A 14149-nucleotide genomic window follows, 5' to 3' on the forward strand; every position below is an offset into this window, starting at 1 on the left:
CTAATAATTAGAGAAATGCAAATCAAAACAACTCTGAGGTACCACCTCACACCTAGCAGATTGGCTAAAATGAAAGAAGGGGAGAGTAATGAATGTTGGAGGGGATGTGGCAAAATTGGGACATTAATGCATTACTGGTGGAGTTGTGAACTGATCCAGCCATTCTGGCTGGCAATTTGGAATTATGCTCAAAGGGCTATAAAAGAATGCCTGCCCTTTGATCCAGCCATACCATTGCTGGGTTTGTACCCCAAAGAGATCATAGATAAACAGACATGTACAAAAATATTTATAGCTGCGCTTTTTGTGGTGGCAAAAAACTGGAAAAGGAGGATATGTCCATACCCTTCAATTGGGGAATGGCTGAACAAACTGTGGTATATGCGGGTGTACTATTGTGCTAAAAGGAATAATAAACTGGAGGAGTTCCAGGCGAACTGGAGAGACCTCCAGGAACTGATGCAGAGCGAAAGGAGCAGAGCCAAAAGAACATTGTACACAGAGACTGATATACTGTGGTAAAATTGAATGTAATGGGCTTCTGTACCAGCAGCAATGCAATGACCCAGGACAATTCTGAGGGATTTATGGTAAAGAATGCTGCCCACATTCAGAGGAAGGACTGCAGGAGAGGAAACATATGAGAAAAGCAACTGCTTGAACGCATGGGTCGGGGCGGACATGATTGAGGGTGTGGACTCGAAACTACCACACCAATGCAACCACCAACAATTTGGAAATTGGTCTTGATCAAGGACACATGACAAAACCAGTGGAAATGTGCGTCGGCCATGGGTGGGGGGAGTGCGGGGGGTGAAGGGGAAAGTAGGAGCATAAAACATGTAACCATGTTAAAAATGATTATTAATAAATGTTAAAAAAAAATAAAAAAAAATAAAAAAAAAAAAGTCAAACCAAAACAAAAAGATTTCAAGAGGTATGAGAGCATAGATGGGGGTGGGGTGGTGGTGAGAATTACACCTAAAAATACATTAGAACTTTTTCAAAATTTATTTCTATCTTCATGACATTGAAGCTAATTACAATCTATCCAAAGTCAAATTCATTGATCACTGGACAAAAAATTTACTTTAACTGGAATTTAATTCAAAAACACTTGGAGAATTTTGGAGAGCTTGGCCAGTTTGTTCTCATCTTACAAAGCAAACTATTGGAAAAACTCCAATTTGCAACAATGTATCTTTGCAAATCAAAAATTTTTAATACTTAAAACCATAAAAACAAAATATCAAAATCAATTAGAAGTCATTATCTGCTGATGCAATTCAGTTCATTTTGTGACATCTCTTAATTTTTAGAAAGTTTTCCCTTACATGGTATCAAAACCTGTCTGTCTATAATTTTTACCTGGTATACATTGCCTTCTGGGACCACACAAGCAGTATGAGGCTATTTTCTTTTCTATATGACATCCCTTGAAAAACATACCTCTCCTGTCTTTTCCACAGAAAACATTACTAGTGCCTTCAAAAGGATCCTCATGTGACATGTCTCTCCTTCTTTTAAGACAAGGATTCTCAATTCAGGGATCATGGATCCCTAGGAGGTCCAATGAAAAGATTTTAAGAGATCTGTGAACTTAGATGGGAGAAATACACACCTTTATCTCAATATAACTGGCTTCCTTTGTAATTCTGTGCATTTTATCTTTTGCATTTAAAAAAATTATGAGAAGAGGTCCATAAGTCTTCATCAAATTGCCAAAAGGGCTGATACACAAAAAAAAAAAAAGTTAGGAATCCCTGCTCTAAGGAGAAATTAGGCTTTTTGCTTTCCTTTTCCTTCAAGGTTAAGATAGAAAAAATATAACAGCTATAACATAACATATAACTTTCATGACTGAATTTTCCATAATGACTTTTTCCCAATATATCTTTTCAATAAGCAGGTTACTTACTTTTTTTCCCCCTTTACTTTTAAAGCACTACCTTCTATTGTAGTATCACTTCTGAGGCAGAAAAGTGGCAAGGGCTAGGTAACTGGGGTTAAGTGATTTGTCCTGAGTCATAGAGCTAGAAAGTATCATGGACACATTTGAACCCAGGTTCTTCCACTCTATCCACTGTACTACTAGCTGCCCCCCACCCCAACTCACTTTCAATGTCACCTAATTTTGTCTTTTTACAGTATCCAAACTATTGAATTTATTGTCCTATCAACCATTTTACAAACTGTTTTCTCCAAAAAGCTATTTCTTAAAAAGTTTTATCTTGCTTCTCCTTTTGGATATTTAAACTAAATCTGAACAAACTAAACAAATCATAGTACAAAATACACAAGTGTCCTCAAACAGAGTTAAATACTAGTGAAAGATACCAGATAGTGTTCAAAAATCAAAACTTCATTTCAGCTGCAGAACTAGTAGACAGAAGATATTAACTCTGAAGCTATTGCTGAATTGCAGTTTGCTGCTTTTCACTGCAATAGAAAGCTATGGGGATAAAGACACTGCAAGAGTATAAGCAAGTCATCCCACATATTGGGTCATCACTTGCTGAGCAATGAAAACCAATTAAATTGATTGTGGGAGAGTAACTGGGCCTATGAGATAGACAGAAAGGAGATCCATTACTAGGCAGGAAATATATTAGAGCTCTGCAACATAAAAATGTTTGTCAAAAGTGTGATCCAAACCAATCTAGAGCAGAAAGCAAGGTGAAATCACAGTGTACTGTGGATAAAATAAAGATAGCATAATGTGAGAATACTAGAAAAATGGAAAGCTTTTAGAGTAGCCCCAAGATACAGTCAAAATTGCAAAATTCTGCAAGGCAGAATACCTGGGCAATATAAGGATTTAACAAGATGGCAAAGCACAGGAATAGGCTTATCCTGACAAAGATAAGCTTTCCTATTTTAGAAAAACCACTCTTTCTATGGATCCTTGAAATTTGGGAGGATAGCATTTTTTCACTTGGGTTATTTTCTGAATGATGGGAACATCTTAAAGGCTAATGAATTCCTTAAAACACTGAGGCATGATCCCTTCAGCAGCTATAAATTTTCATTTTCTGGCCTCCTCTCACCCCCCACCCCCACCCCATGCCATCTTCCACCTTAGTGCTCTAGATCAAGAAGGAAGAATCTGGAATGTAATAGCAAGCAGACCAAAACATCACCAAATCAACTTTCCCAAGAAACACAACACTGTTTCAGAGACAATTTAGCATAGATGTATTAAAATAGTAATAATATGCAAATAATGAACCAAAAGGAAAACAGTTTCATGAAACAGACTGATTACTAAAACCTATCACACCATTAAAATACTTTAGTCTTGGCGTAGGGTTAAGATACAAATGGAGACTCTTCAGAGATGACTTTTCTATAGTCTCTCCTTACCACCAACAAACAAGTTCTCCAGAGCAGGAAAATAATTGTCTCTTCACAACAATTTTCTTTTCCTGCAAAATGGCATTTCATGATATCTACCTTATTTTCTCTTTCAAAGTTTAATTGACATCATTTCTAAAAACCAGTGAGAGTTGGAAGGAATTTTACAGGTAGTCATATCCAATAAACCCCACCCACATACACACTTAAAAAAATAACAAATCAGGAAACGGAGGCATAAAAAGCATATGAATTTTAGGTAGGCAGTCCTTTGAGTTAACCTATCCATACTCAAATCCTGGATTCACACTACAGAAGGGCCCTTTCATAGGACTAGAATTGAATAGGGGAGCAAAGGCAGGTTAGACTTCATTTGAAAATGACACAAACCCTTGGTTAACAATCCTGGTAATGACTCCCTGATACACAAAAAAATCCATCTTTTTAGTACCAATATTCTCCCAATGTTTCTATATGACTACAAATAATGGAACACTGAAAATATTCTCTATTCCCTAAAGAATCAAAATTATGAAAAATCGTATGGTAGGTTAATATATTTTACCAATGATAATATTAGCAAATAATCACATAGGGGATTATCATCTAACAATAAATCATTAAAAATGATAGGGGAAGAAAAATTAAGAAAAAATTTAAAAATTGAGCAGTTGGAAATATGAAACTGGAGGTAAGTATGGAGGCCAGGGCTTGATAAAGAGATATGAGAACCAGGGGTAGCTGGGTAGCTCAGTGGATTGAGAGCCAGGCCTAGAGACTGGAGATCTTAGGTTCAAATCTGGCCTCAGACACTTTACAGCTGTGTGACCCTGGGCAAGTCACTTGACCCCCATTGCCCACCCTTACCACTCTTCTACCTAGGAGCCAATACACAGAAGTTAAGGGTTTAAAAAAAAAGAGAGAGAGAGAGAGAGAGATGAGAATCATCTGCACAGAGATAATAACTGAATATATGGGTGCTGATAAGATCATAAAGTAAAACAGAAAAGACAGAGAAGTCACAGCCTTGGGGGTTAGTCACTGTTAACTGGTGAAATCTGGATGAAGATGCAGGCAGCCAAGAAGACAAAGATAGGAGTTCACACATTAATGAAATCATGGCATCACTGACTTAACCTTCTCAATCATCAAGATTAAGTACAAAATCTTAATTTTGTATTTGTATTTTCTTTAATTACTAACTGGTACTGGTGAAACAGTTTTATTTATTACTCTTCACACACACACGCACACAAAAAACATATCAATTACACTATAGATTAAGTGAAACATTGCAAAGGATATTGGCTATAAGCTCAGTCTTAGTCAAAAAAAAAAAACAAAACTGGGTTCAAATGAGGCCCTATGAACACACAGGCAAGTCACTCTGATGTTCTAAAATTACAAATTTCAGAGGAGTTTTTGATCTGCAGTTAAGATTTTCATCTTAAAATGCCTTCCTTTGACACTGGCATACTCTCAAACTCTCATCCTATAAATCTCTTCTCCTTTACATAGTCAGACTTAAAAATAGCTAACTTTACTCAATAACCCTACTTCCCTCACCTTCCACTCATTTTATAAACGTTTGCAGCCTTGCTACTTTTCTTTTCTTCTTATTTAAACCTTTACCTTCCATCTTAGAATCAATACTGTATATTGGTTCCAAGGCAGAATAGCAGTATGGGCTAGGCAATGAGGACTCAGTAATTTGCCCATAGGCATACAACTAGGAAGTGTCTAAGGTCATATTTGAATCCATGAACTCCCATTCTGGCTCTCAATCCACTGAGCATCTAGCTGGCCCCCTGCTACTTTTCCATCTACTCACCACCACCACCAAGTTCTCTCCAAATTTATCAAAATCTCGCAAGTATTAAATCTAATGACCTTTTCTCAGTCTTCATCCTTCATGAGTCTTTTGCAGCTTTTGATCCTATAGACCACCCCACTCTCTTGGAAATTCTCTTTCTTGGGTTTTCATGACTCTGTTTTCTCCTAGTTCTCCTCATATCTGGTATGACCAACTACCCTTTCTTTCTCAGTGTCCTTTGCTGGCATATGTTACTCCCCCTTTACATAAGTGTATACTAGGGTTTTTTCCTTTCTGATTTTATCAACTTCCACACTGAATATTCTCCATCCTCATCTCTCTCCTGAGATCTAGTTCAAAATCCTTAACTATTCTGTAGGATATCTCAAGCTAGACACCCCACAGACATGTCAAACACAACATGTCCAAAACAAAATTCATTATCATCACCCCAAAACTCATCCCTCATATTAACTTGACTGTTTCCATCAAGATAACGCTTCACTTATTCAACAGGGTGTATCACCATCATACCCAATAAGTTGCCATGTCTAATGTTTCTATTTCCCTGTTCATAAAGCTACCTACCACTCAAGATCTCTCTAATAGTCTTCAAACTAATTTCAAGTATCTCCCCTCAACAATCCCTAACAATGTCACACTCACTTTTCTAAAATATAATTCTGGCCATATCCCTCCACTGCTTAAGAAAGTTCAAAATATCATCTGGCCTTTATAATCTGTCTCCAACTTGTCATTCCTGAACAATTTCATCTTATTCATCATCACACGCACTATATTCCAGCCAAAGTAGCCTATTTGATGGTACTCATACGTGACACACACGCTCCCCCTTCATATCTATGCATAGGCTGTCTCTCATCCCTCAAATTCTCTCTCTTCTAAACTTAGAATTCCTGAAATTGTTCCATCTAGTTCAAGGGACCAGTTCTACCCTTTCATTGGGCCACTAATTATTCATGACCCCCAATTACTTTCCATTTTCTTTTCATGTAATTCATATTTACTTATATGTTGTTGTTCCCCCAGAAGAAGTTGTCTGAAAAGGGGCCTTCACTTTTGTCTTTGTAATAAGAATAGTGACTGGCTTCAGTATAGTCTTAATATTTTGTGAGTTTGAATTGAAGTGAGTGTAAATTGAGTGTAGTGAATTGAAATCACTATACCAATAAAATCATAGATCCAGCCCCATATTAAAAAGATTTAAAATCTAATGCTTACAACTAGTAACTATATTTCCAGAGGCTACAATCCTCCTTTGAATTCGTTTCATCTTATTTGATATGTTCTTCAAAAGTAAATAAATTTACATATATACAGAAATATTGTCTTGACTGTTTCTGACCAACAGTGAGACTATAGACAAGCAGCTCTCCATTAGAATCATCGGAAAATGAGATGGCTTGCCTTAGGAGGCAATGAATTCATTCATCATCATTGGCAATCAAGCAAGGTTTGAACAATAGTTTGACAGGAATACAATAAGAAAGAATTACTTTTTCAGGTACAGATTTAGACTCAAGATGATCTCTGGGCTCCCTTCTAGTTGAAAATTATGCAGTGATTTTCTTCATTATGGAGCCTCTCAATTACTGTAATACTATAATTATATATTATACATATATATACATACATAGGATGTATATGTATGTATGTGTATATCTTCTTTCCCTCAAGAGCTAAGAGTAATAGACAGGCAGGTGAGAAAATTAAATTTATTTTGATTTTTTTATTGATCCTATTTATAATGCATTGATTTTGTCCTGTTAACTGCCTAAGCCATGGTTCTTCAGCTTTGAACTTAGTGCAGTTCTGAACTGCACTGGCCTATAATAAATTAAGATTAGAAATACAGTTCTGGTAATCATTGTTCTATTCCTGCCTCAAGGACCTCTATTTTCCTTGGGAATTGCAGATGGTCACCAGGGAATCTAGTCTATACCATCTATCCTTCAAGGATGTCTGATTTGATGTATAAAGAACTCTGGGTCAGTATCTTTGACCTTGCAGATGGACTCAAACAATGAACTTCTTCTTAGTCACAGGAGGGGAGGAAGGGAATTATTAATATTATCTCATTTCCAACTTCCATCCAATCATATTATTTCCCACACTTCATTTTTATAACCAATCATATTGTCCTCAACCTCATGATATCATCTACCCTATTCTGTTCTTTGTTCTAAACTTGTAAAAATTAGTTTAAGTTTTAAAAAATAGTGGGTTTTTTTAATAACTATTTTAAAAAGCCTTCATCTAATCTCAGGGTTCCTGGCATAAATCTAGGGGAGCCTTTGACACCTTTGTGTTAATAAATTTGCTCTCTTGCTTAGAAGAAAATGTGCCTCAATTACCATTGCTGAATTTCATTCACAACACAAGGCTGGACATAGAATTAATAGACAGGAACTAGAGGAAGAATCAAGTATAGGAATTAACTGATATAATCTCCAAGTAAGGAGTTCTTCAGGTCCTGTCTATCATAAGCCCCCTTTCTCCAATTATGACAAACAAACCATTCCCCAGTAAAATAAAATTTCCAAATAGGAAATCCTAGACAAATGCCAAATGACCCATGTTTTGTTCATATTCATCATATTTTAAAGTACATAAAAACATATGTAGTGTGCTTCTTCTAAAAGTGACTTTATAACTTGGCTACTCTCAGCAGCACAATGATCTGGGATCCTCTATCCCAGTTTTTATTCTTCTCATCCTCTCTTCCTACCAAGGAAAAGCCCCTCTCCTCAGATTTAAGGAAGGAATCAGAAAGTGAGCTATAGGGGAATATAAGTGGAAAAGACTGAAATTATCAAAGATCTCAGAAGAAAATTCAGCTAAAAATACTGACAAGCAGATCATTCAAAAGATAAGATTTTAACAACATATGAGAGGATGAATATCTCTTCGTAAATATTAAAAGACATAGGAAAATGAACCAACAAATAAAGACTCAAAAATACCATGGATTCCCAAGAAAACAGAGAGTCACAACAGGATATATCTAAATGGCTTAAAACAGAAATAAGAACGGTTAAAGCATAATTTATACCCTACATGCAGAAATAACTGAGAAAGGTTGAAAATGACAAGGCTCCACGCTTCAGTGCCTGGGAAGATAGTGATGCCCTCCAAAATAATAGGGAAATTTGGAAGAGAAGGCTGGAAAGGGGGAGGGAATAACGAGTTCAGTTTTGGACATTCTGAGTTTGAGATATCCCTGGATCATTCAAATTCAGATGTTTAGAAAGGAAAAAGAAATGTTAAACTAGAGATCAAGAGAGAGGTTAAGGCTTGATAAATAGATGTAACAATTATCAACATAGAGATGATAACTGAATCTACAGGAGCTGATGGGAGATCAAGTAAAATAGCAAAGATGAAAAAGAGAAAAGAGCTCAAAACAGAGCTTTGGCAAGCAGTTAGTAGGTACAGAATGTCAGATTTGAGAATGACAGATGGAATAAGGAGGGAAAACTCATAATCTGTTGCTTATAAGAAACACAGATAAAAAGTAAAGATATATAGAGAATAAAAATGATGGGCTAAAACAAAATTTACTTATGTATTAGGTAAATCTACAAAAACAGAAATTGAAATCATGCTGCCAAACAAAGAAAAAAACATAATGTAAAAAGAAACATTATACTGAAAAATCAGACGACCAATATCAATATTAAGTTTACATGCTCCAAATACCTTAGCATCTAAATTCACAACAACAAAACAACTGAATTACAAGACTACAAAGGCAATAATATAATAAGTATAGAAGACTTTAATGTCCATTTCTCAAAAAATATTAAATAGAATAAATTTCTAGGAAAATGAGTTAAAAACTGTTAATGGCATTGTGAAGCAATCTAGCCATTCTGGAGAACAATTTGGAACCATATCCAAAGGTCCACAAAACTGTGTATACCCTTTGATCCAGCAAATACCACTAGTAGGGTCTATATCCCAAAGAGAACAAAGAAAAAGGAAAAGGACCTATATGTATAAAAATATTTATAGCAGCTCTTTTCAGTGGTGGCAAATAACTGGAAATTGAGGGGATGGATGCCCATCAGTTGAGGAATAGCTGAACAAATTCTGGTAATATGACTGTGATGAAATATTATTGTGCTACAAGATTTAAATAAACTGATGCAAAATGAAGTAAGCAGAATCAGGAGAAATCTGTAAAGAATAACAGCCATTTATAAAGATGATCAACTATGAAATACATCTATTATCTACTCTATCAATAAAATGGTGCAAGAAAGTTCCAAAGGATAAAAAAAAAATGCTATCCACCTCTGGAAAGAAACTGATTAATTCTGAGTGCAGATTGAAGCATATTGTTTTTCACTTTATTTTGGGGGAGAGGGAGAGGTGGTGGTGGTGTTGCAACATGGCTTAATATAAAAATATTTTGCATTACTTTACATATTACATGTAAAAATAAAAACAAGTTAAAAGACTTATACTGCCTTCTAAATGAGACTAATAAAGATGAATTTATTTCTCAGCAACACGTGGATTTCTTTTTTTTCAAAAACTGACCATATATTAGTGCACAAATACTGCAAATAAATATGAAAAGGCACAATATTAAAAACATCCTTTACAGTCCAAAATGCAATAAAAATAATAATTAGTTCAGGGAGCAGATAACAACAAAGACAGACCCAAATGGAGGCTTAACAAAGAAATCCTAAGTAATGAGTGAGTCAAAGAAAAAATCACAGAAACAATTAATAATTATGAGAAGAAAAATGATAATGAAGCAATATACCAGAATTTCTGAAATGCTGCTAAAATAACCCTTGGGGGGGGGGGGAATTCTGTCCCTAAAAACTAATTAGAGAGAAAAAGACATGACCAAAAAAAACCTGTTCAATTAATTCCAGCCCTTACTATGTATCTGACCTTGAGTAAATCATTTGTCCCTTTCCTCAGCTGTCAAATAAGAGAGCTGGACTAGATGACCTAAAGGTCCCTTCCAAATGTAAATCTTTAATCTTATGATTTATAGTTCCAATAGGGACAATTCTGCCATCCGTTTACCTGTATATTAAAGCAGAACATAATTCTGAATGCTAGTCGTGAATAGGACTAAGGAAGGAAAACTAAGGTCTATTTTATAAGATGCCTACCATGTTTAAATATTTATGTTCATATGCATCTATGATCTCATCAATTTGAATGTCCCTCCCAATAAAAGTGATTCATATCTGCCTATCACATTGGACTCTTATTCAAATCCTCCCCTAAGTTTGCCACAAACATGAACTTTCTTTTAAAATAATAATAAATAACATGTATATAGGGTTTATTATGTGTCGGCACTATGCTAAGTAGCTTTATAATTATTATCTTATTTGATCCTGACAACTCTAAAAGGTAGGTCCATTTTACAGACAAGGAAATTGAGGCAAATTGAGATTAAGTGACTTGCCCAGGATGACACAACAGGTAAATGTTTGAGACTGGATTTGAACTTGGTCCTTGCTGACTCTAAGCCCTGCATTCTCTCCACTGCATCACTTTTCTTTTCTCACTTTCTCCTAACATCAGGGGATAGGTATCCACATCAATGCTAGCATTCACCATTATGATCAGTTTCATCTTCTTTCCCTTTCATACATTTTCATGTTTCCATAATTTAGTACCATTCTTCTTCAAAATTACTCAATGTTTATATTTTATAGCCTGTTCACAAATACCACTAAGTACTTCCCTCTCCCTTGCCCTCAGTGCAATATAATTTTTAACAGAAACATGTTCTACTTCTAATAGTCATACAGCAACACTAGTAGGATTTTCATATTAGAAAATGTGGGATTTAGATTTCAATAGAAGTTTTGGATCATTAAAGGATCTCTAAGATTTCCTGATGACAATCTAGGCCACTTTTCTCTCTCCTATTTATTTCTGGGCTCAACTTGCTAACCATTTGTACTCTCTGTATCAGAAGTACAAATGGCAAGCCCATATAGGATAAGCCCTAATAGATAAGCTATTTATTCAAACATCTGTCAAAATTTGAGGAAGAGATAGTTTTCATACACTTGGTCTTTATTATAGATATGAACAGGCTAAACTCCCAGGAGGCTTTGCAATGCCATTCACAAAAAGGAGCATCTATATGACCTCATTACCTACAGGGAATTAGACTTTTCACTTTAGACTCCAGGATGGCTATTTTTCCATCACAGAAACAAACCCATAAAACAACCTTGTTTTATGTTTATGATTTTAGGGCCATTAAACAATTTATTTCTATTATTGTAGCTTTCAAAAAGTTTTTGGATAATTTTGATAGGCCTATATAAAATCTATATAAAATTCTACTCAGATGCTTCATTGAAGAATGGAGGTGACCCTGGGTTCCATTAGCTCTAGCAGGTTCTGTCATGCTGGAAATACTTCAAGAATGGTCCCAGTGAACAGACCAAGTTCCCTTTAGAGAGAATGTGGCATGGTTACTTGAAGAATAAGGATCTTCTCTTCAATTGAGCCTTGTGAGAATTCAAGTGCTGCCTCCAACTTACCCACAATTCCCTCAACTAAAAGTGATTTGTTTCTTTCTCTAATTTCCTTAGAGCATTTAATCTGTATCTCTACTTGACCATTATCATAGTCTACTTTTGATCATAGTATACCTATCTATCCCAATCCCCTCCGTCCATTAAATTGTAAGCTCCCTGAAAAAAAGGAACTGTGCTGTTCTTCATCTTGGGATTATAGTACCTTACCATTCATGATATCAAATGCCAGGTATATAGGAAGCACTCAACAAATGTCTGTCAAATCAAATTTGTTTTTTCACCAATAAAATGAGAAAAATACAAGGTTATTGGGAGGAATGAAATGAGGCATATGAAAATGTTTAATGCCTATACATATGTAATTATTCATATGAAAATATTCTTTTCTAAAGATTGTGACTCTATAGCATAATTCTTTTATATTCTTCCTGGAAAAGATATTAAGTACTCAGTAAAGAACTGTTTACATCAGTGGTTTCCAAACTTTTTTGGCCTACTGCCCCCTTTCCAGAAAAAATATTACTTAGCGCCCCTGGAAATTAATTTTTTTAATTTTAATAGCAATTAATAGGAAAGATAAATGCACCTGTGGCCATCATCATCCCCCCTGGATCACTGCAGCACCCACCAGGGGGTTGTGGCACCCACTTTGGGAATCACTAGGTTACATGAACAGAATAGTAGAGAGAAGCAGTGGCATTACTTTCTTAGCCTATCTCCAAGTACCTTCCTACTAGAATATAGTAGAACTATTATCATGATAGAGGATAATATAACATGGATCAAATAATTTCCTTTGAAAAAGATTGAACATTATTTTATTAAACACATGCCTCAGAATTCATTGACTTCATAAAAACTCAGCAGTTAGGGGGTGCCAACTTGAAATCTGAATACCTCAAGTTTACCCCTGCCCTTTAAGAAACTCCAGGACCAGCACACCTGTTTTGGACTGAACTATAAACCTTAAAGTGTTTTGGAGTCCGAGTTTGGGGGTCCTAGTTAGTGGACATAGTCAAATGTTGAGTGCCTTTGTTTAAGAAGCTTCTCCCATTGTATTAAAGTCCTCTCTTACAAGAATGATATTAGAAAATAAGTATTGTTTTATTAATTTAGAGATAAGAAGTAGAGAAGCAGGCTTGAGGAAGAATTGGAGTTTCAAATAGAGCTGAGAGAGAGTGTTAATTTCAACTGTTGGCAGTTATAACCATTTTTTCTATGACAGTTACATGCTCTGGGTGTGGCATTTTGGGGAGTTGGCTTCTGGTAGTTGATTGAGCCACATACAGGTTTTTTCTCTCGCAGGGCTGGAGAAGGTAACATCTTTGCCTCTCTCTATCGCTGTCTGAGTGAGACTTGAAGGAGTTGAGTGTTTTCTTTTCCAACTTGGGAAACACTATTAATTTATCTGTTACTGTGTATAAACTGGTTAAACTCTGAAAAGATCAAAGAAAACCTGGTCTTTGATTTGGACTGTTTGTTAAGATTCAGAGTCCTAACCTGATTCTTGTTGAGACTCAACTAGCTAGCCTTGGTTATCTTTACAACTAACGGTTCCTTGTGGAACCTGAGAGTTTACTTGGGTGGAGTTAGAATCCCTTAGAATTAGAAATCCTTTTACCCTTATATATATTTTAAATAAATAGTTTATTTCTCTTAAACAAGAGTCTCTTTTGCATTCATCTTTGAGCTTCACTTCACTTTATCACTGAAGATACTTTTGATAACATCTATCAAAAGTATCAGGAATAAATTTTCAACCTTTATTTTCTAGTTCTTTGTCCTTTATTTTGTGCTCGCCCTATTTTTATTTTCATATCTCTCAGGAAGCCCAGCTCTTAGTTTGACCCGTTCCTCTGTATTTATTATAGCTCCCTGATGCCCTAGCTGCTGCCTGCAAACTCTTTGCAGCCTGCTTGCAGTTTGTCTATGCATGCTTGCTGTACCAAGTTCTCCAGAAGGTATATAAGTTCCCCAAATTCTATTGTTCCTTGGAGAAAGCATCTAGCATGGTGTCTTCTCCAAGGATACATTCCCAGAATCTCTAGGGTATAGGCCTGTGTAGTTCTTGGCACTGAGCTCTGTGTAGTGGCGGAACATTGGACCTATCCCTTTCCAGATTAAAGACTTGTTGTTGTTGTTTTTAATTACTTAAGTAGTTCTGTGTTTTTTCCAAGTTAACAAGGGGAAAAATCTGACTGGGGCAACCAACCACAGGCCACTGTAAGTTGCATGTGGAGAAAGAGTAAGCTAGAGCAATATGATGGTCACGTGATGAGAAAAGACACTGAAATAGTCCTGACGAGTGCAACTGTTATTACTTGCAATAATATTTGAATACACCACACTGGCATTTTCTGTTTAATTTCTTCAGGGGCAACTTATGCTTCTGTAATATTCTTGCCCTGATATAAATTACATGATATTT

Source organism: Gracilinanus agilis, chromosome 4 (assembly GCF_016433145.1).
Source record: "Gracilinanus agilis isolate LMUSP501 chromosome 4, AgileGrace, whole genome shotgun sequence".
Lineage (NCBI taxonomy): Eukaryota > Metazoa > Chordata > Mammalia > Didelphimorphia > Didelphidae > Gracilinanus > Gracilinanus agilis.